This window comes from Notamacropus eugenii, chromosome 2 (genome assembly GCF_028372415.1).
Source record: "Notamacropus eugenii isolate mMacEug1 chromosome 2, mMacEug1.pri_v2, whole genome shotgun sequence".
Taxonomy (NCBI): domain Eukaryota; kingdom Metazoa; phylum Chordata; class Mammalia; order Diprotodontia; family Macropodidae; genus Notamacropus; species Notamacropus eugenii.
The window spans coordinates 111,608,534-111,634,143 of NC_092873.1; the positions used below are offsets into that span (position 1 = coordinate 111,608,534).

At 37.5% G+C, this 25,610-nt stretch overlaps 1 long non-coding RNA gene across 1 annotated transcript; it reads right to left on the reverse strand.

The window, feature by feature from the left end:
- Positions 1 to 675: 675 nt before the first annotated feature.
- LOC140526276 (uncharacterized) lies at positions 676 to 12,800 on the reverse strand. The gene is made up of 4 exons (XR_011974303.1): positions 12,670 to 12,800; positions 6,732 to 6,911; positions 6,572 to 6,643; positions 676 to 816 (listed from the first exon to the last, which is right to left on the reverse strand). It is a non-coding gene; the product is annotated as an uncharacterized lncRNA (long non-coding RNA).
- Positions 12,801 to 25,610: the final 12,810 nt, after the last annotated feature.

The following is a 25,610-nucleotide window of genomic DNA, read 5'->3' on the forward strand; positions in this document are numbered from 1 at the left end:
GGATTCTCTACCAAATACCTTAATTTCTAATTTTGAGTTTTAACACATTTAAAATATAACTTGATTAGAATTCAATTTATCCTCTTAAGCAACATAATGGTGCATACCTTAATATTAATATTTCCCAGTGGTGAGATAATAATAATATCAATGTTTTCTCCTGTATCACTGAGTTTCATGAAATGCCACCACCTCAGAATAAACAAAGTTGGGAAAAAATTTAAAAAGAGAATAGCGGAAAGATAAATAATGGATGAAAATAGGTTGCAGCACATTATTGATGAATATTATCATCAGCTATGACATAAATTAGCAATAAAAAGACTTTTAATCAGAAAAGGAGGGGGCTAAGTCATGTGGTAATAATGGGAGATCATAGAGAATCTGAGACCTGCTGTTAGCTCTATAGACTGTGGTTGTGGTAGAGCTGAGGTTGGCTGGATGGATCAGCACTGAAGTGGTGAACAGCGACATGCCCTCACAACTGCATGGTATTCCAAAGCCATTGTACCACATTCAGGTGTATTATCAAGGTTAGTTAAGAATTAAAGAGGGTTACCAAGGCTGGTAGATTTCATTACACTAGAACCTTTTGGTTTGGATTGTTCACAGAGTGAGAATAGGGTGCAGGTGAGCTTCCAAACAGTATTAGAAGAACACAACTGTACGGTCAGTGTTACCTAAGGGGAGTTACCTCTATGGTCATTTCTTTGTATCTCTTCCCCAGCATACCAAACTGTAAGCCAACAGGATAAGGAGAGTGTATGTGTCTATGTCCCTTTTGCAGGTACCTAGAATCTTCTGGACTCACTATTCCTGAAAAGGAACATAGTATCACAGAATTAGACCTGGAAGTTATTTTAAAGGTCATCTAATTCACTGACTGACTGATTGACTGATCCTCTCATCTTACCAAATGAAGAAAATGGAGCTTAAAAAGGCTAAGTGATTTGCCAAAGTTTGTGCATATATTAAATGGCAGTTCTCTAAACTCCATTTATTCTAATACGGGCTAAGTCTGTGATGAGAAAGTCTTTTAGAGATAACTTCATCTGAATTTCTGGTGCTTATTTTGGTACTGTACCTTACCTTATCATGCCTACAAGAGTTGACATGTGGTTGAAACCCTAGATAAATGGAGTTGTCTGACAATGAGAGATCTTCCTGTTCTTGAGTTCAAATCACCAACTCCCAGATGATCTATGTCCTAGGGTACTGAAAAAACTGCTTAACACAGCTGTTTGATGAATTTCTTAAGATCATGGAAAATAGCATCTGTGCCATAGGACTGGAGAAGAATAAATGTCCTGATTTTTTCAATGAAAAAGAATAGCGTCAGTTACTGAGTGTGACTTTGACTTCTGGAAGAAATCCTAGAATGATTTTTATTTATATTGCTTTTTGAAAAACCAAATTTTATTGACTTTTAAATATACTCTATTTCCCTGTGTATCACCATTACCTCTTTAGAGAGCCATCCCTTAGAGCAAAATAAGAAAAAGGAAATGAAAGAGTTAAGTAAAATGAAATAGCATATAATAAAAATCTAACATTTTATGTAACTTTTCATATACATAGGCTTCTTCCTCTGTTAAAACTTGGGGAGAGGAAAATTGTCTTTTCTCTTCCATGAGATCAAGCCTGGTCATTATAATTTCACAGTATTCAATTTCATTGTTTGGTATTTTTGTTTTTTATTTACTTTGAAGTAGCCATTGCCTATTTTGTTATCCTGTTTCTTCTTACTTATTTTGCAATAGTTCATATAAATCTTGTCATGCTTCTTTGTATTTATAGTATTAACATTTACTTAGTGCACAATAATAATCCATTAAGCAAGTGTATAATAACTTGCTTAATCTTTCTATAATTAGTGGGAATCTATTTTGTTTTTAGTAATTTGCTACTACAAAAAGTGTTAAAAAAATATATATGTATATATATAATGTATGTATGTAAGCATACATATAGAGAGAGATTCTTTCTAGAATGTATTATTAAAGAAATAATTTTATATAGATATGTATGTATACAACTAACACATACATGTATATATATGTATATGCATTTAAAAGAATGTAATGAATATCTAGAGCCATATCTTTTCATTAAGAATAGTCCATTCCAAAGTAACTTTATTTCCTTTTTTGGAAAGGATTACTTTTCTTATAGATAGGTATCCAGATTTCAGCAAAACATTTATTTGATAAACTCTTCTATACTATCACTATGGGCATGATGGGGTGACATAGAGGTAGAGTCAGGTGTATTTAAAATTAGTGAACCAATGGATTCAAAAAGTAGTAATAAATGAGTCAGTGTTGACTTGGAGATATGGTTCTATTAACAAAAGGTTCTACTTTTTTGTCTTGTATAATTCAATCATTTTTTTTAAATCAGTGACCTGGGTGAAAGTTTGGAAGATTTCCAGATGCAATCAAGTTAGGAGGACTAATTAACATTTTTGGTATTCACCTCAATAGACCAAGTCTGATAAAATGGAATTTAATTAGGATTGGTATTTTACAATCAAAATTTTTTAAAAATCATCTTAGAGGTATGTGTTCTCAGGGGGAAAATCTGGGGGTTTTAATTGACTACAAACTCAAAATGAGTCAACAGTGAGTCATGATAAACAAAAATACTGATGTGATCCTGGAGACATAATATCCAGAATAAGGGAGGTGCTAAGATTCTCTGCCCTAGTCAGGCAAAATCTGAAATACTGTATTCAGTTTTAGAAACCCTGATGGGGAAAGGTATTGACAAGCTGGAGTGTGTCCAGAGTAAGGTGATCAGGATGATGAAGGAATTGGTTTTCATGCCACATTAAGAGTAATGCACAGAACTGGGGATATTTAGCTTGGAGAACAGAAGACTAAAGGGGGATAGTTCAACTGTAACAAGGAATGTCATTTAGAACAGCAACTAGACTTGTTCTATCTGACTCTGAGGAACAAAAACTAGGAGAAATTGGTATAAGTTGAAAATAAGCAATTTTAGGTGAATATTTTTCTAACAATGAAAGATATTTGAAAGTGGTCTCAGAATAGAAATGCCTAAGAAAATGAAGTATGAAGAGTCATGTACCTAGATCAAAGACTTTCAATGGCTTATTGGCTCATACTTTGAATATGAACAATATATGTGTTTTTAAATTATTTTATTGATATGTTTTTTGTTTGTATATAACCTAAATTTCTCTCTTTACCTATCCTGTCCTCAAAGATATATCTCATATGTCAAAGATTTGCTTTTTAAGAAAAAAATTAAAAAATTAGCAAAACCAATCCATAAAACAACAAAATCTGACAGTATATGCAATGTTCCACATCCATTGCCACCCTCCTCATCTTTGTAAAAGAATAGTAGAAGGTATTTTCTCATCTTTCTTCCTTGGAGCCATGATTATTCTTTGCTATTTTGCAATATTTGTTTTGGATATTGACCTTTCCATTTACATCATTGTAGTCATTATTTATATTGTTTTCCTGGCTCTGCTTATTTCATTTTGCATCAATTCACGTAAGATTTTCCATTCATTCTATGTGCATCATTTTTGCCATCTCTTACAACTCAGTAAAATTCTGTCCCATCCGTGTACTACAATCTGTTTAGTCATTCCTTGGGAAATGGACATCAATTGTTTTTCAGTTCTTTGCCACCATAAAATAATATGCATGTTAATAAAAATCATTAATGAATTTATAAATGGTATTTACATATTTCTTTCACTGAGGTCATACTTTGATGCTTTATCATGGTATGGAGGTCACCCTAGATTCTTGGATATTATACCAATCAAAATACCAGCTATAGCAGATTTTATCATGTGAGGAAAGATTTAAGTATAAACTTATTGACCAACTGCATGGCTATAATATCAATCAGTAGTCTGGTTAGTTCTCCATCAGCAAACTCATTCTCATTTACCAGGTCATGAATTTCCTTGGCTGTAGAATCTCATGAAAACAATCCACTAAGTTTTGCAAGGGTTATCTTGGGTAAAGGAAGTGTTCACATGGATAAAGTATGGGTCTTTTAATGTATCAGAATAACCTAATGTACTTATACAAAATCCTCAAGCTCTGTCTTTATAAAGTCTTTGCAAGAATACTCTAAATGCACATCTAGGGTGTCCTTAATGAGAAGGAAATAGGCAGATTTCTGCAAATATTTTGCAGTAGACATGGAAAATATAGATCTCATCATATTTACTGCTTGTTCACTATTTCTGAAAATTATTTTGTTTTCTAAAGCAAAATTATATGTGAAAATGATACAAGAAGTATACATAGAATGATTTTATATATATATACAGGTATTTATGTCTAATGGTAGCCATCTATAGGGTGGGAGAAAAAAAGAAAAACTAAAGCTACATGATAACTTCATTATATACTTAAAAAGAATAGCAAGTTGTATAAAATAGGTTTCATGCGCAATCATTTTTTCTTTTCCCTAATCTACTATGTTACATCTCTACTATGAAATGCTTGTTTTATTTCTTAAGTTCAGAATAAAATAAATTTAAATTTTTTAAAATTTTAAAACTTTAAAAACTACAAGAGATAAGTTGGTCCAACAACCTTTCTGATTATTAATTCTGCGAGGCATGAACCAAGGACACTCAGGTACCAAATTACGTTTGCCACACAGAGTGAAAATTGAAGTGGGATTCCCTATAGATGGCAAGGTCCTCCAGATGCTCTTGCTTGCGGATTACATTTTGTTGACTGCATAAATTTCCAGAACATTACAGTTACCCCTTAATGAGATCCAAAAATATTTATAAGTATTCAATCTAATTATCCATGCAGAAAAAAAAACAAATGGATAAAGACTTATTGTCTAGACATTGATATTATATAACATTGAATGGATACTTCATAGAGCCAATCTGTGAAGCTTGTTGTTTCAGGCATTTTAGTCATGTCTTAGTGACCCCAGCTGAGTTTTTCTTGGCAGAGATACTGGAGTGGTTTGCTAGTTCCTTCTGCAGTTCATCTCACAGATGAAGAAACTGAGGCAAACAGGGTTAAATGACTTGTCCAGAGTGACACAACTAGTAAGTGTCCGAGATTTAAACTCAGGAAGATGAGTCTTTCTGACTCCGGATCCAGTATTGTATCCCAGTATACTACCTAGCTGCCCCAATCTGTGAAGCTATGTAACTAGAAATGACAACATGGAAGGACAATGGTCTGGCCCCCATAGTTAACCAGAAGGAAAACAGGCTGTTAGAGAGTTTGAAAAATTATGCAGGTCTTTTAACAACATAACACCTATCTCTGAAATAATTGTCCATTTTTAATATCAATATTCTTCTAGTGATGCTACATGGTTTTGAGTCAGAGAATACAATGTCCAAGGAATTAAAGCTGGGGATCACCCAAAAAGCAGTGGAGAGATACACGGTGGGCTGGAATAAGTTGTAGGTGGAAGTATCTATGATATGACAAGGAGTCTCATATGTTCCATTTTTTGGCTATAAGACCCTGGACAAGTCTCTTACCCTCCATGAGCTGGAATATACTGGTAATATATTACCAACAGAAAATTATGTAAGGGAGTTTATATGAAAGATTACAGGGGGAAACTGTTTCCCAGAAGAAAAATAAAGTGGTCTGGTCATGGTATAAGTGTGACAGTAAGGAATAACCCAGGGGATAGCATGCTTTTTCTGGGTTATCTCTGAAATTTGAGGAGGACTACAGTAGAGGAAGGCTCCCAGAAGACTGAGTAAAATCCCTATGGAAGTTAAGCAGGTAAATATGGGCGGAAGTCACATAGAATGAGAAGGCATAGTTGGAATGCATTCTGAATCATCTGAGGGACAAGTGGACAAAATCACTAATCCATTAAAGTACTAAAGTAAGGTCCAAATGCAATAAGGGCAGATTTGTGGCACAGTGAATAGAGCTGTAGGCTTAAAACCAGAAAAAGCTCACCTTCCTGAGTTCAAACCTGGTCTCAGACACTTACTAGCTGTGTGACCCTGGGTAAGTCACTTAACCCTGTTTACCTCAGTTTCTCCATATATAAAATGGAAGGAGAAGAAAAATGGCAAACCATTCCAGTATCACTGCCAAGAAAACCCCGAATGGGGCCATAGAAAGTTGGACATGACTGAAACATGATTTAACATGAATAACTGCGTATTTCTCAGGAATGCCTTAAAAATATAGTCCTGTTCGGAATGTTCAGAAAAATAGCATCATGTAGCAAAGGGAGAATTATGGACTTGAAAGTTTGAATGGTGTTCTATCACCTTAGGAATCCTGATTCCAATGCTCACTAGCTACGTGACTCAGAAAAAGTCACTTAATTTCTCTGAGTGTCAGTTTCCTCATCTGTAAAACTGATGCAATAACATGTTCACTATTTAAATCACAAGGAATTTAAGGGAGGGAAATGCTGTTTAAAGTGTGAAGCACCATGTAAATATAAACTGTTATTTCACAAAATTTCAGGATTGGAAGGGGCCTTGAAAATGCAACTCATAACTGCTTCACATTTGCTTCTTGACTGCAGAGAACCTAACAGCCCTCGGGATACAGATGACACTTACCAAATCATAGCCAAGTAGAACTCAGTACAACCCAGGTGGCTTCAACTTCTTTCTCAGCGCAGACTATTTTACCTGCTGAGACAGAAGGTCTTCTGTTAATAAGACTTTTTATTCTGTTCATTTTTCTTGCCAAATTCCAGGTGAGAAGTGTTGTAATTACCCTGAAGTTGCCTTCATCCAAATGAACAGGGAAAGCACATTCTGTAGCCATGTTCGAGGAGGTTGTTTACTGAGCCTCCAGGGTGTTGTCCTTGGATGAGGTCATTGGTTTTCAGTATGTCTGTGAGTGGGTTGGATTCCTCCTTCTATGCACTCTCACCACCATGAGAATTAACCTGACCTTCAAACAAATGAACAAGCAAGAGAAGTTTGTGATACAACTTATTTGGAAGTAACTGTTATGTGACAGAGAATTTCACATCTACCACTTACTAGCTATGTGACCCTGAGCAAGTGTTTTAATTTCCATGCGCCCCACTTCCCTCATCTATAAAATTTGGAGGAGGGCAGTCATTTTGCATTCTGGAACTCACAGAGTTATTGTAAAGAAAGTGCTAAGGAAGAAAAGAAGGAGGGAGGGAAGAAAGGAAGAAGAGAGGGAAGGAAGGAAAGAGGCAAGTAGGGAGGGAAAAAGGAAAGAAGGAAATGAGGAAGGAAATCAGCATTTATTAAGCACCTACTATATGCCAGTCACTGGGCTAAGCACTTTAAAATATCTTATTTGATCATCACAATAATAGTGGGAAGTAGATACTGTCTCCATTTTACAGTTGAAAAATGAAGCAGTCAGAGATTAAATGACTTGTTCCTTGAAAAGTATTAAAAAAAAATAAGACAGGTAGGTGAGTAGGATATAGTGGTACAATAGAAAGGAAGAAGAGGACTTCAGTTCAAATCTTGGCTCGGTCACTACATACCTTAAAAAGGTCACTTTAACACCTCTGACTCAGTTTTCTCATTTAAAAGAGGATGACTAAATCAGAGATATCAAACATACAGCCTGAACAAGATAAAAATGTAATTGGGAAATATTTTGGAGGGGAGAAACAATTTTTTTTAATACTATTTTTCACTATTAAAAGGGTACTTAGTAAAATTTTTATTAATTTTTATTTTAATTTGTTTTTTAATTTATTACATTTGATTAATTTTAATTTTATTAAAATTTACTATTAAAATATTTTATGTCAAAAGGGTATTTACTGTTAAAAGGGTATTTATTACCCCAATTACATGTAAAGACAATTTTTACCTTTCACTTTTTACAAGATTTTGAGTCCCAAATTTTTCTCCTTCCCTTCACTACCTCCCCTCCCCTCTTCCTAAAATGGTAGACAATTTGATATTGATTATACATATACTATCATGTAAGATATATTTCCATATTAGTCATAGTTGTAAAAGAAGAAACAGATCAGAAGAAAAAACATGAAAAAAATAAAGTGAAAAAAAGTATATTTTGATCTGCATTCAGAGTCCATCCGTTCTTTATCTGGATGTGGATAACAGTTTCTTGCTTTGTACTTGTCTTAGATTACTGTGTTGCTAAGAGATGAGTCATTCATAGTAGATCATCACACAAAGTTGCTGATACTAGGTACAATGTTTTCCTGGTTCTGCTCATTCTGCTTTGCACCAGTTCTCACAAGTCTTTCCAGGCTTTTCTGAAATCTGTCTATCATTGCTTATTGCCCAATGGTACTCCATTACATTCATATACCACAACTTGTTCAGCCATTCCCCAGTTGATGGGCATCCCCTCAATTTCCAGCATTTTGCCGCCACAAAAAAAGGCCGCTATAAATATTTTTGCATGTGTAGGATCTTCCCCCACACACACTTTTTTTTATCTCTTTGAGATACAGACCTAGTAGTGGTGTTGCTGGATCAAAGGGTATATACAGTTTTACAGCCCTATGGGCATAGTTCCAAATTGCTCTCCAGAATGGTTGGATCAATTAGTTCAAAACTCCAACAATAATGCATTAATGTCCCAATTTTCCCACATTCTCTCCAACATTTATCATTTTCCTTTTTTTGTCATACTATCAAATCTGATAGGTATGAAGTGGTACCTCAGATTTGCTTTAATTTGCATTTCTCTTGTCAAGTGATTTAGGGCACTTCTTTCTATATCTCTAGGAAGTTTTGATTTCTTCATCTGAAAACTGCCTGTTCATATCATTTGACCATTTATCAATTGAGGAATGGCTTGTATTCTTATAAATTTGACTCAGTTCTCTATATATTTGAGAAACAAGGCCTTTATCAGAGACACTTGCTGTAAAGATTGTTTCCCTTTCCATTTTCCTTCTAATTTTGGTTGCATTGATTTTGTTTGTGCCAAAGATTTTTAATTTAATATAATCAAAATTATCTATTTTATATTTTGTAATACTCTCAATCTCTTGTTTGGTCATGAACCTGTAACTTACTTCATCTTTAAGAATGTAGATATTATGTCAATTGATGCATATATGTTTAGTATTGATATTATTTCATTGTCTATGGTATCTTCTAGCAAGATGCAGTTTCCTTTCTTGTTTCTTTTAGGTCTATTTTTGCTTTTGCTTTGTCTGAGATCAGGATTGCTACCCCTGCTTTTTTTTTTTTAACTTCAGCTGAAGCATAATAGATTCTGATCCAGTCCCTTACCTTTACTCTGTGTGACTATCAACTTCAAGTGTGTTTCTTGTAAACAACATATTGTAGGATTCTGGTTTTTGATCCACTCTGCTATCTGTTTCCATTTTATGGGAAAGTTTATCCTGTTCACATTCACAGTTATGATTACTAAGTGTGTATTTGTCTCTGTCCTATTTTTCCTCCTTTGCCTTCTAGAATATCACGTTCCATGACCTCCAGTCCTTGCCAAGTCCTGTGTAATCCTGAGTATAGCTCCCCAATATTTGAATTGGTATTTTTCCTGGCCAGTTGCAGTACTTTTTCCTTGATCTGAGAGTTCTAAAATTTGACTATAATATTCCTTGGAGTTTTTATTTTGGAATCTCTTTCCTGAAGTGATCAGTGGATTCTTTCAATGACTATTTTGCCCCCTGGGGCAGCTAGATGGTGCAGTGGATAGAGCACCAGTGCAGGAATCAGGAGGACCTGAGTTCAGTTCTCACCTCAGACACTTGACACTCACTAGCTGTGTGACCTTGGGCAAGTCACTTAACCCCAATTGCCTCATCCTGGGTCATCTCCAGTCATTCTGATGAATATCTGGTCACTGAATTCAGATGGCTCTGGAGGAGAAAGTGAGGTTGGTGACCTGCACAGCCCTCCCTCACTCAAAAACAAAGTCAAGTGCAAGTCATGTCATTATTTCTCTGATGGCATGGTCTTCTTTGACAATGAAGGATGAACACATGAACATGACTTTGCCCTCTGGTTCCAGGATATCAGGACAGTTTTCTTGATAATTTCTTGAAAGATGCTGTTCAGGTCCTCCTTTTGATTATGGCTTTCAGGTAGTCCAATGATTCTGACATTGTCTATCCTGTATTTACTTTCCATGTTAATTGTTTTTCCTATAATATATTTTACATTTCCCCCTATGTTTTCATTCTTTTGAATGTGTTTGATTGATTCTTGAAGTCTCATAGAGTCATTCCCTTCCACTTGCCCAATTCTAACTTTTAAGGAGTTGTTTTCCTCAGTTAGCTTTTGTACTTCCTTTTCCATTTGGCTAATTGTACTTTTTAAGCAGCTATTTTCTTTTTCCAAACTGTTGACCCTTTTCTATAATTCTCTTGCATCATTCTCATTTCTTTACCCAATTTTTCTTCTACATCTCTTACATGATTTTTAAGCTCCTTTTAGAGCTCTTCTGTGAGTTTTTTCAGGACTTGAAACCATTTCGCATTTTTCTTTGGGATTTTGCCCATAGGTTTTTTCCCATTATTGTCCTCTTCTGAGTTTGTGTCTTGATCTTCCCTGTCACCATAATAACTTCTTACGGCAGATTTTTTGTTGTTATGGTTGTTGTTGTTGCTCAACATTTTGGCCTTTTTCTTCTTTCTTTTATATTTGACTTCTGTGCCTGGTGTGGAAGGGACACTGTCTCAAGCTTCTTGAGCCAGGAGCTGCAAGCCCCAGCCACTTACCTAGTGCTGCACTGATGTTGCCCTGAGGCCATAGGGGACCCTTGTGGCTGGTACTGCTGGAGGCTGTAGGGGTATGGCATCTTACCTGGTGCTGACCTAGGGTCCTAGTGCTGGTCTGGCGTGTGCTGAGAATGGTGGAGGTGTTTCTGTGTTTCCCTGGGGCTATGCTGAAGTATGTAGAAGTCTGGCCACTTGAAGTTGCCTGCTTTGTGCCAGTTTTCAGAGCTGGAGTCTATTGGTTTCCTTGGCTATGCTGAGGCACATGAGGGCTCCTGGTGTTGGTGTTTGCCTGCTCCAGCACATGGGCTCAGGATTTCCCTCTGGCTTGTTGAAGTAGGGCTTGCTGCTGGCTTGCTGGGAATCTTCCTGTCCTGGATTCCACTCCCCTTTTATCTGAGTGAGACAGACCCTTCTTGCCGATCTTCTAAGTTTCTTGGACTAAAATATTGTTTCACCCCATATTTTTGCTGGTTCTGCTGTTTCAGGATTGTTTGGAGATGCTGTTTTATGGTTGTTTGGAGGTGAATATGGGATAGTTACAGTGATTCACTACTTATTGTGCCATCTTGACTCCCTGAAGTGACATCCCAGCAGGAAATCATTTTTAATAAATAAAAATACAATAAAATGTAGACAACATCACATTTTAAAACTAAGTAAATTTTCTATTTACAAGAATTGAATTAGAGCTCCCATTTCTAGTTGAGTTCCATATGACTGGACTAGATCTGGGCTTCTTAAACTCTTTCCACTCCAGATCCCTTTGTGTTGGTATTGCATGGCTTGATGGCATGCACAGTGCAAAGTTTGCATGTCGTGTGTTCAGAACCAAGGCTACAGTGAAGTTACACAATGTAATACATGCAAGCACTGCCATTAGTTTTTGGTCATTGTGGGTTCAGAAACCTTTTACTGTTGCCAAATTTTTCTGACTCATGGTTAGAGAAGTGCTGGACTACATGACCTCAGAGTTCCCTCCCATCTCTAAATCTATGATTCTATGATGCCTGCACAACTTCAAAATGCCTCTAGTTACACAAAAATGTACATAGATGCGTATGCATTTGTTTATTTGATATTGGTAGTGATGTCATCATTTGCTGTCTATTTATGGCTTCTCAAGTGACCTAGCTATTTTGTGGCTGAGAATGACAGTAAATAGCTTTTATATATCTTTTTTTTTTTTTTTTGGTAGGGAGGGGTATTGAGGAATCCCTGTGAATTGTGAAATTGTGTCCTATAATAACAGGAAGATGGGATGAAATCTTTCCTGTAGAGCAGCCAGACACAAAAACGCACTATGTCTCCTTTAGTAGTCCAATTGGGGTCCAAAGAAGATGCTATCTGGGCCTAATTGTCCCAGAAAAGATGGAACAGCTTGGAGAGGAAGACAGTAGGAATGTTTAACTGCTCACAGATGAATGAATGGATCTCCATCACCAGTGCAAAGCATGCAGTAAATTCAAAGATAATAAATGGGGAACTGCCACTCCAGTAACAATGACAGCATTTCTCTTTGTGCTCACAGTGAAAATATCCCCATGGGGCTTTGGAAGGATATTTGGGTTTCTTGGGATTTTTTTTCTTGAATAAATAAAATTAAGTGAGAACTAGTGTTTCCTATAGCTGTGGCTACCCAGAATTTCCCAGAATTCCCCAGCTCCCACCAAGAAATGCCTTGTCTTCCTGGCATTAAGCAGTTCTTATTCATAGATGCCCTAAAGTTGACCTTTCATCTATTTGGTCATCCTTTCCAAGACCAGGATCTCAAAAGTTCTGAGGAAGAAAATGTGCTTTACTTTCAACCATCCCCACCTTTGTGCCCTCTCCCTTCCTTTGTGGAATTTAGGCAAGCAGTTTGTGTCTTTAAAAAAAAAAGTCCTGGATTCAGAATTAGATATTTGAATAGAAGCACTGGGGAACTGTGGAATGAATTCCACATTTGAAGTCAGGAGATGTTTTTCATCTCCAATCTCTGTCATTTACTACCTGTGCGACCTCGGAGGTCACTTTTCTTCCCATGGTTTCACTTTCTCCATCTGTCAAATAAGAAGATTTAAAATAAAAAGCTTTTAAAGTCAGTCCAGAGACCTGTGATCCTATGATCCCTTTCTCTGGTACTACTTGAGACAAGTCACTCAGTTTCCCTGGGTGTCTTCTATAACCTGAGAGGGTTAGACTAGAAAACCTTCTGATTCTAAATCTGGGTGTGCTCTTTTTGAGCAAACCTCATAAATGAACATTTCTATCTAGTTATAGTCTCTGATATTTAAATTTAAATAGTGTCTGGTATTTAAATCTTATAGTTAACAACAATGAAACTACAATTTACGTAGTACTTATATGCTAGACACAGGGCTAAGGGCTTTCCAAATATCTCATTTGATTGTCACCACAACCCTGGAAGATAGGTGCTATCATCACCGCCACTTTACAGATGAGGAAACTGACACACAAATCAAGTGATTTGCCCAGAGTCAGACAGCTAATATCTGAAGCTGATTTGAACGTCTTTCTGATTCCAGGTATAGAGCTCTATGTATTGTACCACCTAGTTGCCCCAAATGCTCTTGTTATTACTTAGGAGAGATGAATTAAGGAGGGGTTTTTCACTTCACAAAAACTTTTGTAGAGTTATATTACATATGGAAGAAAACTTAAACATTTAGTGAAATTTTACACATGAGGAAATTGAAAGCCAGGGAGAGGATATGAGTTGCCCAAAAACAAGAGAGTGGTCGAGCTGGTATTCAAACCCAAGTTTTCTTTCTTGCCAAAGTCAACATTCTTTCCACTGTCTTTCTGATTCTTTTCTAAAAAAAGAAAAGAAAAAGTTAATAATGGGTTCCTTTAAATAGCAATTGTCCCAATGCTTTCTAAAGAGTGTTCAGTTGAGACAAAGAGAGAGGGAGGAGAGACAGAGACAGATACAGAGAGGGGCAAGTTGGCATAAGGGAGAGAAAGAGACAGGAAATTTGTACATAACTTTCTTCAAGGAAAACATCTTGTGTAAGTGAAGGCACTAGAATACCAGAATCATAAGATCATAGCATTTAAGAGTCAGGTGCTATCTGTATTCTGAGAAAGAACTGATAAATAGAAGTATGTATAGAATTATTATGTGTGTGTATTTGTGTCTAATGTTAGCCATCTCTAGAGCTGGAAGGGGGAGAGGGAAGAGAAAGAGAGAAAAAAATAAAAATTTACATTATAACTTTATTATATAGTTAAAATAAATAGCAGTTTGTACATAACAGATTTTCAGTTTCATGTGTAATCATCTTTTTTGTCATTACACTATGTTTTAGAAATGCTTGTTTTATTCTGTAAATTAAAAATAAAACAATTTTGTAAAAAAGAGTCAAACTAGATTACAATGGCAATCTGGTACAACCCAGAATTCCTTTAGCTCTGCTTCCAACCTTTTAAGAAGCGACTCTCTGTCCAAAACTCGAGTGAAGACAAGTTGATGACCATCAGAGATAGGACTGCAAGTGAATGACCCTGCTCCTTTTCCCACTTCCTGTCCGAATGTCAGTGTTCCATTGACATTAAAACAACAATAATAAGAACATAGGCTATGTGTTTGATGGGGCTGTGGAGCCCATCATGGACAAGTCACTTTTTACCACTTCCCAGAAATCACCCTGAATTCAGGGGATTCAAAATAAAATTTGTTCCACATCATTTGGTCTCCCTCCCCCTACAACTATCTCCCTCCCCCATAGTTCTATGACTTACATATTCTCTGCAGATGCTGGGTCAGATTCCCACAAGGTCAACTCAAGGACTTCGGGCCACATGTAAAAAGAGGGAAAGCAACACATGTGGGCCAGGCTGTTATCCAAGCTCTGAGATTAAAACTTCTCTAAACCCATAAGGGGTTTCACATGGGCACATGTCACTTTAACAATCTGCCCTTTGCCCTGAGCAAAACAAGCATGCTCACCACACATGAGTTTCCCAGAATTGTTCTTATGTAGGGACAGATGTTTACAATTAAATTAAATAGGCATTTTTCGTATCTTCAATGCACCCAGAACTGTGCTGGGAAATGAGACATATAGAAGTATAAGCAAGATATAGTCCTTGCATTCTAGTTACAGTGCAAACTGGGAGGTAAGGCATACACGAAGAAAGCAATTAAATAGCCATGTACAACTATAATGATGAAGTTCCTTAAGCTCATGCCATGTAAGGATTAATTGGAGGAAATAGGGTATGTTTGGCCTGGAGAGGAGAGAGAGACAGAGACAGAGAAAGAGACAGAGAGAGACAGAGAGAGAGAGAGAGAGAGAGAGAGAGAGAGAGAAACAGAGACAGACAGAGAGAAAGAGAGAGAGGGAGAGAGAGAGAATGTACATGTGTTGTGTAGGGAAGATAGCTACCTTCACATATCTGCAGGGACAGAAGAGGGGTTAGACATATCCTGCTTGATCCCAGAGGATGTGAAAATTAAGAGTAATGGTTAGAAATTTCAGAGAGGCAGATTTGAACTCAACAAAATGGAACCTTTCCTAACACAACTGTCAAAGAATAGAATGGGCTCCCTCAGAAGGTGTAAGGTTCTCCATTGCTGAAGGTTTCCAAGCACTGATTAGATGACCCTTTGGTGGAATGTTGCGCAGAGGATAGCTATTCATGTATAGAAAAGACTGGAAAACCTCTGAGGTCCCTTTAAGTTCTAAGATTTTGTGCTTGGAAACAAGTTTGTTGTGCAAACAGCAGGTGCTCTAAGAGTTCAGACAGAGAAGGGCAAGATGGATTAAACTTTGAGTAATATGTGAAGGTGTCATGGAGAAAATGGTGGTTGAGCTATTATTTAACAGATAGGCAATGTTTAGATGAGCAGGAGTAGGGATGGTGATTATTCCAGACAGGGCTACCCTGAGCATAGGTAAGCATTATCCCAGCATGTTTCTGGGAACATTCTGGTGAGCAAAGGTCCTAATTTGTGAGTAGTTAGATTTCTCATTTGCCATGGGCTTTCTTTGCTGGTCTAAAATAAAGGGTTCTTAACCTTTTTTGTGTCATGGATCCCTTTGGCAGTCTGGTGAAGTCTTTTGACTTCTCAGTGTTTTAAAATATATAAAGGAAACCTATTAAATTAAACAGTCATACAACAAAAAATTAATAGGCACATTAAAAAAAAGTTTAAAATGATTTCCAGCATGCAAGGAAAGCAACCCAAAATATCCCATCAAAAAAGAAAATAAGATAAATCCTTTCTCTACTAGCCTGGTAGCCTGGAGGCTATTGCACATCTCCAGGTATTGCGGTCAGGAGTGTTAAGAATGAGGTTAGTATTTGATTTCCCGTTGTTATTTACTTTGGTATTCTGTCCTAATTAAATGCTTTACTATTTGATTTCTGGCTGGTTCACAGCTGACCAACTGGTAGAGAATATACTGGAATATATAACTCAAGCTGTATTTATATAATTAGGATGAGTTTAAAAAAAAATAACTCCTCATATTGCTCTAGAGAAAAAAAGGATTCCAGTATCTAAAGTACCCTTGCTATGAGCCTGGAATTTTCATTACTACCATCACTCCACTCTACCTTTGCCACTGATGAGCCTCTTTGCCTCTAAAACTGCCATTTAGTACTTCACCAAGTTGATATTACTATGTGCCCCAGGATCCCTCACTCAAAACAAAGTCAAGTGCAAGTCATGTCATTATTTCTCTGATGGCATGGTCTTCTTCGGCAACGACACCCATTACTATGTGCTTCAACTGTCATTTTCTGCTGTTATAGCTTTTTCTTCTTGAAGGAGGAGATAAGTAGTGTTACTGACCTTGTGTGAAACTGTCCTGAGCCAATATACCTAGGAAGCATCAACACTTTTAAGATCCTTTCTTAGAGTAGCAGAATTTTAGGGTTGACCAACATTATGGCCCAGGGGAGGTAATCATCTTTCTTTCTACCTATTAATAGCTCCTTTTCCTTATTCATTCTCATCTGGGTAATCAAGGTAATTGATTTTAAGGTAATCAAGGGGTATATTGGGTCATTTTCACATTAATTACTAAATTTGCAGCATAGGTCTCCATTGATCAATTAGCTCCCAGCCTCAACTGACTTAAATAACTTTATTTGATAATTTGAAGAAACCTCTTTACCCATAAAAGTTTGTTCACTTCCCTTTATATATTACACTTCCCAATATCATAGGCTTAAATAAATACTAAAGTGATTGGATATATGACTTATTGATAGCATAGCAAATAAAAACAAAGACATAACTATTTAAAATGTATCACTAATGAGAAAGAGTACCACTGAAGTCAACTTGCACCATTAAAATTGCTGACTTCTAAGTTTCTGAAAATTCAGTCCCACCAGTTAGTTGTCACTGGATCTAGTTAGCATCTGTTCGGAAATATTCTCGTCATGTTTCTTAATAAGATAAGGGATAATTTCAGTTTTCTCAGGAAATGCTTTCTTATCCCTTTTTCTCTGTCTTCTCTTTAGCATCACAATGGAGTTTCTCCAGAGTGACAGTTAAACTCTGTCTCCTTACAGACTACGCATACAATGATAGTTAAAACTGTCATTTCCCAAGAACTCATTGATTCTAAAAGATACAGGAGCAGAATCTACTGTCCCTATGAAAAATCTATTGAAGTTGGTGTTACATTAGAAAAACCTACAGCAAACCTGGCTGGAAACAGAACATAGTCATTCAGGTTGCTGTCAAGATCTATCTACTTACCATGCCTTTCCCTCTTTACAGAAAGGTCCCTAGTACTCACTCCTAGCTAGGTTGGAAAAATTTATCTCCTCCCCACCAGAGAGTAGAAGCTATGTGTCTTCCACATGGTTTTTAATTCCCACTTTGTCCTTCTGATTGGGGGGATAAATATATACACTATTTTTCATTTGTTCTTTCAATTCCCATCATACCCCCTAGAAATAGCTAGGTGCATGGCAATTGCCTTGAAGCTTTGATGTCTTAAGGAAAGCACTCGTGACCTTACCACTGAATTCTCATTGTCATCCCAAAAAGACTCTGCCCTTCCCCCTTATACAGGTAAAATAAAATCTTATTAGTAGATCTTTGAAAGCAGAAAATAGAATAGAAAATAGAAAGTTAGACAATAGATCTGAGTACAGATACATTAAGTTACAGAACACAGAAATCTAATGCTATGATAATTCCAATCTAGCTAAAATAGACACATGCATCATTTTGGGTTAATTAGCCCCGTTCTCTTATAATTACCTTTGAGACAAGGCCATTCATTGAAATCTCAGCCTTAGATCTTTGCCCATTTTGAAGTTTTTCCACACTCTCCCATCCCTCAAAAAAAAAAAAAACCAAACAAATAAAAAAAAAAAAAACAACCTTCCAGGTTCATCATTTTCAGATGACATCAGTCTTCCCTGGTTGCCCATGAGAAAGAAGTGAAAGACTTTATCTTTACAGCTCCCAGTATAAATCTGATCCCCTAAGAGCCTTTTAGAATGGACTACCACTACTGAGAAGGTGCTAGAACCAAAATTCTTCCCAAGGATCTTGTTGAAGTCTAGGTCAGATCAAGATGCCTCATCCAAGTATGCTATGGGTCTGGTGAACAGACATCAGCAGGTCTGGACCATATAATCCTCCCCTTGGAAGAATCTTAAGAATCCTGTTTCCAGACTGGCTTGATGACATGCAATGGAAGTACCTTGAAGGGATTTAGAGCATGCATAGATATTCTGTTAATTATTCCAGTCTTGGCTATGCAGTGAAGAGGAGCCTCTTTAATTGACTATGGAGCCAATAACTAGAGTGCATTCTAAAGGCACTGGTGTCTTAGAGTGTCCTCTTGTCCATACTTGCTGGCATTGGAGAATGCAGATGAGCTGCTGAGGGCCTCCATGTGAGTAAAGAGCGTTGGACTCTCTCTCACCCAAAGCCAGCATGAAGTGGAAAGTACCTGATCCAGTCATTGCTTCTGTCTCTGTTGTGTCTATTCTTTCCTGCTTGCAAGTATTCAAGATGGGAATGACCTTGTGACATCGTAAAGTGGAGTTGATGCAGGGTTTTACAGCTAGCCAGTCAAACATTAAGACTCCAAAGCAAGGAACAATCTTTGAGACCCACCCAACAGGAAAATGACATGAGGAGTCATCCATCAATGGTGACACATTTTGATGTGAACTTGGTGGTATCAACACTGTGTAGAAACTGCGTTAAGTCTAAGCCCTATCTCCCCAGAAACTAAGGTAGTATAGGACGGCTGGGTCCTTGAGGTGTTGTTAGGAGCAAATATTTTTACTTCATTTCTTGCTACATTTGTAAAAGTTAATGGATATTAACTGGTTAACTGGAAATAGGGGGGAGTTAATCCTTATTTAACAGTGGGAATGAGAAGGGAACATACTGAAATGAGGGACTCGAACTAGTGGCATTAGAAGACCTTCCTAGTCTCTCAGGACTAAGGTCATAGACTCAGTGTCCTACCTTGAGGAGATCATGTAGCCAGTATCCTTCCTCAGAGTGAGTGAGGTCATAGCAATTGTTACACAGCCTTTTCTTTTGCCCTCTACTTACTATATTTGGGTGAGTAGATAATTGATGATAATAACCCTGCCATCCTCTATTTTTTAATACACAAAAGAAGGTACAAGAGTCTGTACTGGGTAGTGGATGGAGAGCCGGGTTTCTGAGTCTTCAGAAGCTTGATTCAAGTCCCTCCTTTCATATATATTGCTTGTGTAATCCTAAACAAGCTATTAACTTCTCAAGACTCTTGGTAACTCTCTAAGATGGTAATTTGCAGAACATTTGCTGATCCGCATCATTAGAGAGATTTTCCTTAGGGAGAATTTCTATATCAATGAAAACAGCTCTAGAACAAAAACTAACAGTAATAACGGGCACAATAATTATCATTCTGAAACGACAATAATAATAACAGTTCTTATGGTCTCCCCCTCTCCAGTGTTTTAGAAATGTGGTTAACAATGTAATTGACCACTTTCTTACCCAAGGTATTAAAAAACACTGGCAAAGGTTTGCTGTGCCATGCCCCTCCACCCTTGCCCCTTAATGGTAGATTGTCTCAACATCCAAACATCAGCAGGGCCAGGGGATTGTGTTCAGAATACTAAAATCCCCTCTCTGGAGGTTGGGTTCTCACACTTAGGACTGTTCCCTTCCTTGTGTGTGTGCCTTTGGCCTTGCTAAGATGTCTCTCTGAGTTCTATTTTTCTCCTCCTTTCATGCTGGCTGTGGCGTTTGTGTCACTGGGGAGTCATTTCAGGCAGCTCACATCTGGATTTTCTGTCATGTTGTCCTGTGGTTTTGATTCAGGACTGCCACTCTCTGTGGCTAAAGATCTGCAGGGGAAAACATTCTTGGCCAGTCCTGGGAAAATGAAGTCTGTCAGATAACATTTAATCTAATGTGAAAGCCAAGGGGGTGAAAAACAAAACAAAACACTTGAAATCTTAAAAGCATCAAATATCCCTAATGGCATTCTCCTTTTGCTTCAATAGAGCAATATTTTTTTCTCTCCACTATGCCCCTGCAGTGCTTTACTTAAGCTCTAAATGCAGTTGGACTAAACTGGAATTAACATAGTCAACTCTTCATAAGGAATAGCGAGCTCCATTTCTCTCTGTTCCCAGCTCGGCTGACTAACTGGTGACCTTGAACAATCCAGTGGATTTCAGTTTCCCCGACTCCAAGGATGAGGTTGATATGTTCTCTTTCCTTCCCAGCACTGTCATCAGTGTCTACAGGATGCCAAGATGGACCAGGTTATATAAGCACAATGCATGATTATGTGGCATACTAGGTCAGCAGTGAGAGGCCTGCAGAGAGAAAATCAACTCCAGGATTCTTTTTTATACCTTCAGAGGAAACTCTAAACTTCCAGAAGTTTTCATCCTTCCCATCCCCCCAAAATAACTTTTGGACTACTTTCTTTGAACCAGTAACCCATAACTCTAAACCTGTAACATTTATAGGTCTCTGCAGGCTATTTGACACTTACCATAGAGTGTTAGTTATCTTCATATACGTGTGTGTGCATATGTGTGTGTGTGTGTGTGTGTGTGTATGTCTTTTCTTCCCAATTCAATAGTATGTTACTTGACAGCACGGGCCATATGCTAATATAGTCACGATAACTGACATTTATAAAATACTTTAAAGTTAGCAAAGTGCTTTACGTGCATCACCTCATTTGAACTTTGCAATAACTCTAGAAGACTGACACCATAATTATTATTTCTCCCATTTCAAGGAAGCTAGGTGGCACAGTGGATAGAGTGCTGGGCCTGCAGTCAAGAAGATCTGAATTTAAATCTGGCCTGAGTGGCTGTGTGGCTCTGGCCCTCTTAGCCTCTATCAGTCTCAATTTCCTCAACTGTAAAATGGGAATAACAATATCACCTTCCTCCCACAATTACGGTAAGGTTCAAATGAGATACTATTCATTAAGCATTTAGCACGCTGCGTGGCACATAGTAGGTACTACACAAATGCTTATTCCCTTTCCTCTGGTCCCCTTGTCATGCAACTAGTCAATATGTGAGGTGGGATATAATCCAAGCTCTTTCTCTTTCATTTCTGGCATTCTTCCCATCACCTTATGCTACCTCTCTTATGATAATGATACCTCAAATAGGTGCAATGTTTTTATGTTCCTAAGAACACCCATGTATGGCGTATTTGATTATACCTACTGATTCTTTCCATATGCCTAAAACCTCCTCCCCCTTCCACAAGTCTATCCCTAATTTCTTTAAAAAATCAATTGAAACTCCAACTTTTACATCCTTAAAAAAATGATCTATCATGATCCTACTATCCCTTCAAGTTATCATCCTAAATCTCTCCTTCCCTTACATCATATTCCTAGAGGAAACTGACTCATCTTCTCTCCTCTCACTTACTTCTCAGCCCTTTGTACTCTGCTTTCCAGACTCATCAATCAACTGAGGTTGCTCCCTTCAAACTTCAAAATGATTTTTAATTGCCAAATTCAAAGGCTTTTTCTCTGTTCTCATCCACCTTGACTCCAACGCAATACTTGATACTTTTGACCAACCTCTCTTTCTGAATACTTTGTCTCCCCTGGGTTTTTGCGACATTATCCTCTTGGTTCTCCCTCTACCATTCTGGTTGTTCTTCTTCAATCTCATTTGCTAGATCTTTTTCAATATTTTGCTCCCAAAGTTTTGTTCTGAACCCCCATCTTTTTTTTTCATTCTATACTTTCCCACTTGATAACCTCATCAAATCCTTTGATTTTATTTATTTTGTAAAAGATTTATCATCTCTATTAAGTTGATCTTCCTTATATTTATCTGGCCCTGGACCTACATCACAACTTCCTACTGGACATTTTATTTTTTTTTTATTTTTATTTTTTAATGTTTAACAATCACTGCCATACAATTGCGATTTTATCCCCCCCCACCTGCCCCCCACTACCCCCTTCCCTCCCCACGACTGCATACAATTCTGTATAGATTCTACATATACTTTCCTATTGAGTATATTTTCACTATAGTCATGCTATATAGTCAGACTAAGATAAATGAAAGAAATCGTATAACAAATCAGAACATGATACACAAACACATACACATACACAAACATGATCTGCTACATTATGTGAGTGACTTCCATATTTCTCTCTCTGAGTGTGGAAGGCATTTTGCCTTGAGATCCACCATTGGGATTTTTTTTTTTTTGTAAGAAGTTCTTGTGTTATTACAAAAATCTAAGTCTACCAGAAAAAACTCTCACACACTGTGGTCGTTGCTGTGCATAAAGTTCTCCTGGTTCTGCTCCTTTCACTCAGCATCAGGTCATATAAGTCCTTCCAGGCCTCTCTGAAGTCTTCTTGTTCATCATTTCTTATGGCACAATAGTACTCCATTACATTCATATACCATAATTTATTCAGCCATTCCCCAATTGATGGACATCCCCTTGACTTCCAGTTTTTGGCAACTACATAGAGTGCTGCTATAAATATTTTTGTACATGTGGCACCCTTTCCCATTTTTATGATCTCTTGGGGATATAGTCCTAGTAGCGATATTGCTGGGTGAAAGGGTATGCACATTTTTGTAGCCCTTTGGGCATAGTTCCCCTACTGGACATTTTAAACTGTTTGTACCATAGGTATCTCAAACTCAACATGTCCAAATTATATCACTATCTTTTCCCCTCAGAACTGCCCCACTTTAAACTTCTCTGTTTTTGTCAAGGGAAACATCCTCCTCCTAGTTACTCAGATTCACAGCCTTGTTGTCATCCTCAGTGTCTTACTTTCCTTCACCCCACCTAATTATTTGCCAAATATTTTCATTCCTACCTCCATGATATTTAAATTATCCATCCTCTGTCATCACGCAGCCAGAATCAGAGTTCAGTTCCTTGTCTCATTTCACCTGGACTATTGCAAAAGCCTCCTAATTGGTCTCTCTGCTCTGTCTCTCTACTTTCCAATCCATCCACAACACAATTGCCAATGACATTTTCATAAGGCACAAATCTGATCATGCTATTCCCCTACTCAACCAGTTCCAATGGTTTCCTATGACCTCTGGATCAAATAGAAACTTCCATTTGGCATTTAAAACTCTTTGCAATCTGACCCTGTCTTCCTTTCTAAACATACTATACATTTCCTTCCTTTATATTCTCTATGGTCTAGTCAAACTGGCTCATCCATAACAGTCCATCTCCCATCACTGTGTCTTTGCATTGACTGTTGAGAATTCTTTTTTTTTTATTCCATTCTAACTTCCTTCAAAACTCAATTGAAACTCCAATTTTTACATGAAGCCTTTTCTGATTCTCCCTAACCATGTATACTTTCTCCCTCAAATTTGTTTTGCATTGGTTGTATATATGTTTTGTTCGTATCTGTAAATGTGCATTTTATCTCCTCTGTTTGACTTTAAATTCCCTAAGGGAAGAGATTGCTTCATCCCCAAGAACTAGCATGGTACCTGGCATATAGTAGAAGCTTTACAAATGCTTGTTGACTGAGTCTTAAAATACCTTATATGAGGTAGAGAGGGAATATATTAATATTCCTATTTGTAAAATGTAGAAACTGAGACACAGAAGAGGGCACATGACTTCTCTAAGGTCAATTAAACAAGTGAATATCACATACAGAATTAGAACACAGTTTTCCAAGCTTCTAATTTAGTGTTCTTTCTGAGGGACCACATGTACTCAGCCTTATGCCTGGCACAAAGTAGTCTTAGTGAAAAGTTGTTAAATCATTGCATATGCCTTTTCATTCTTAACCTCTTGGACCATCTCTTCCATACTTTGGTGCTTCAGTGGTATCAAAGAAGCAGTCTATAAGGTGAATGAGAAAAGGGCACATTCACTCAATCAATCTTTTCTCAATAGGAAAAGTGTAATCAAGGATTGAGGAACTGTCTAGAGAAATTAGAATGTGAAGACCCTCAATTGAGATGACTTAAGAAAGAAAAATTCTCCTGAATAATTTTGCTGATTGCTGACCACCTCAAGAAGACTGTGTTCCTTTGACCAATTCTCTTGGTGTAAATTGGCATACAATTCAAGTGCTGACAAGTAGAAAGATTCAAGACTGCATCATAAGAAAATTAAGTGCACCCAAAGTAACAGAGGACCACTGTTTTAGGGGGAATCTATTGATGCATTTCCTTGTAAGCATCTGTTTCTTAACATCAAAACCAGCCTAACCCAATGAGATGTTTTAGGAAAATAAGTTGAGTTCATTTTCACTTGTGAAGGGAAGACTTCCAACTGATCTGTCTTTGATACTTTGGGCTGTGCTTGTTTGCACAAGGAAGCCAACACAAGGGAGTAATTGCCCTGGTTTCTCTGGCTTGGCAACCAAAGCTTCTGGGTCCTTCTTGAGCATGCCCACTTTTGTCAGCTGGTTTCAGCCTTCTTAAAGGGCTATGAGCAAAGAAACAAGGGAGGAGGCTAGGCAATGGGAATTTAAAGGCTCCCACCTGACTTTTGAATCTTATTTCATATTACTACCCTGCGCACAGTCTCTGCTTTATTCAAACTGTCCTGCTAGCTGCTCCTGAGTACAGGACATTCTATCCCCTGCCTCTATGTCTTTGTTCAGATGGTTCTGCTGCCTGGATTTCCCTTTTCACCTCTTCCTCTCTCATAATCCTTAGCTCTCTTCAAAGTACAATTCAGGTGCTACTTCTTACATGAAGCCTTGGTCCATCAAGTATTAGTACTCTCTCTTTCAACTGATTATTAATTTATAAAATTATGAAATGGGGGCAGGCCTATCCAGTTCTTTGGATACTCACTGGCAAAGACTATGCTGACAGGGAGAAGTGGGGCTGCAATTCTATTTTAATAAAACACAGAGATTGTAGGGTGAACAAGCACAGAAAGTACAGAGACATATGGCAAAAGGGGATATAGAAGAAGATGGCATGGAATCAGGAATAAAATAAAGGCAAGCACTGAGGGAAGATGAGGAGGAGGGTGCGGATGATGAGGCACAGATAACATGATGAGGAGGGTACAGATAATGAGGCACAGATAACAACCCTCATAATAATGGACTAAAATTGGGAGCACTCAGCAGCATGAACCCAGATGGAGATGGGAGAATTCTTGGGGGCCAGAAGTTTGAGGTCTCATTTTTATAGGTTTTTGGGAGGGAACTGACTAATTCTTATCTCAACAGACTGATACCACCTTGGTATTAGTTCACTAATGGAATTATTATTAATTATTCATTAATATGTCCAAATCATCTCAAAGTTGTCACTAAATCTTCAAAGGTTACATGTCCATATCATCTCAAAATTATCGACATCATTTTGTGTTCTGCTGACCCTACCATGGATGTCTGGAACTTATCTAAGATTTATATATCATAGGACCAAAACTCCCTAATAACAAAGCCTAGATATCTTCACCTGATTCGGCATAT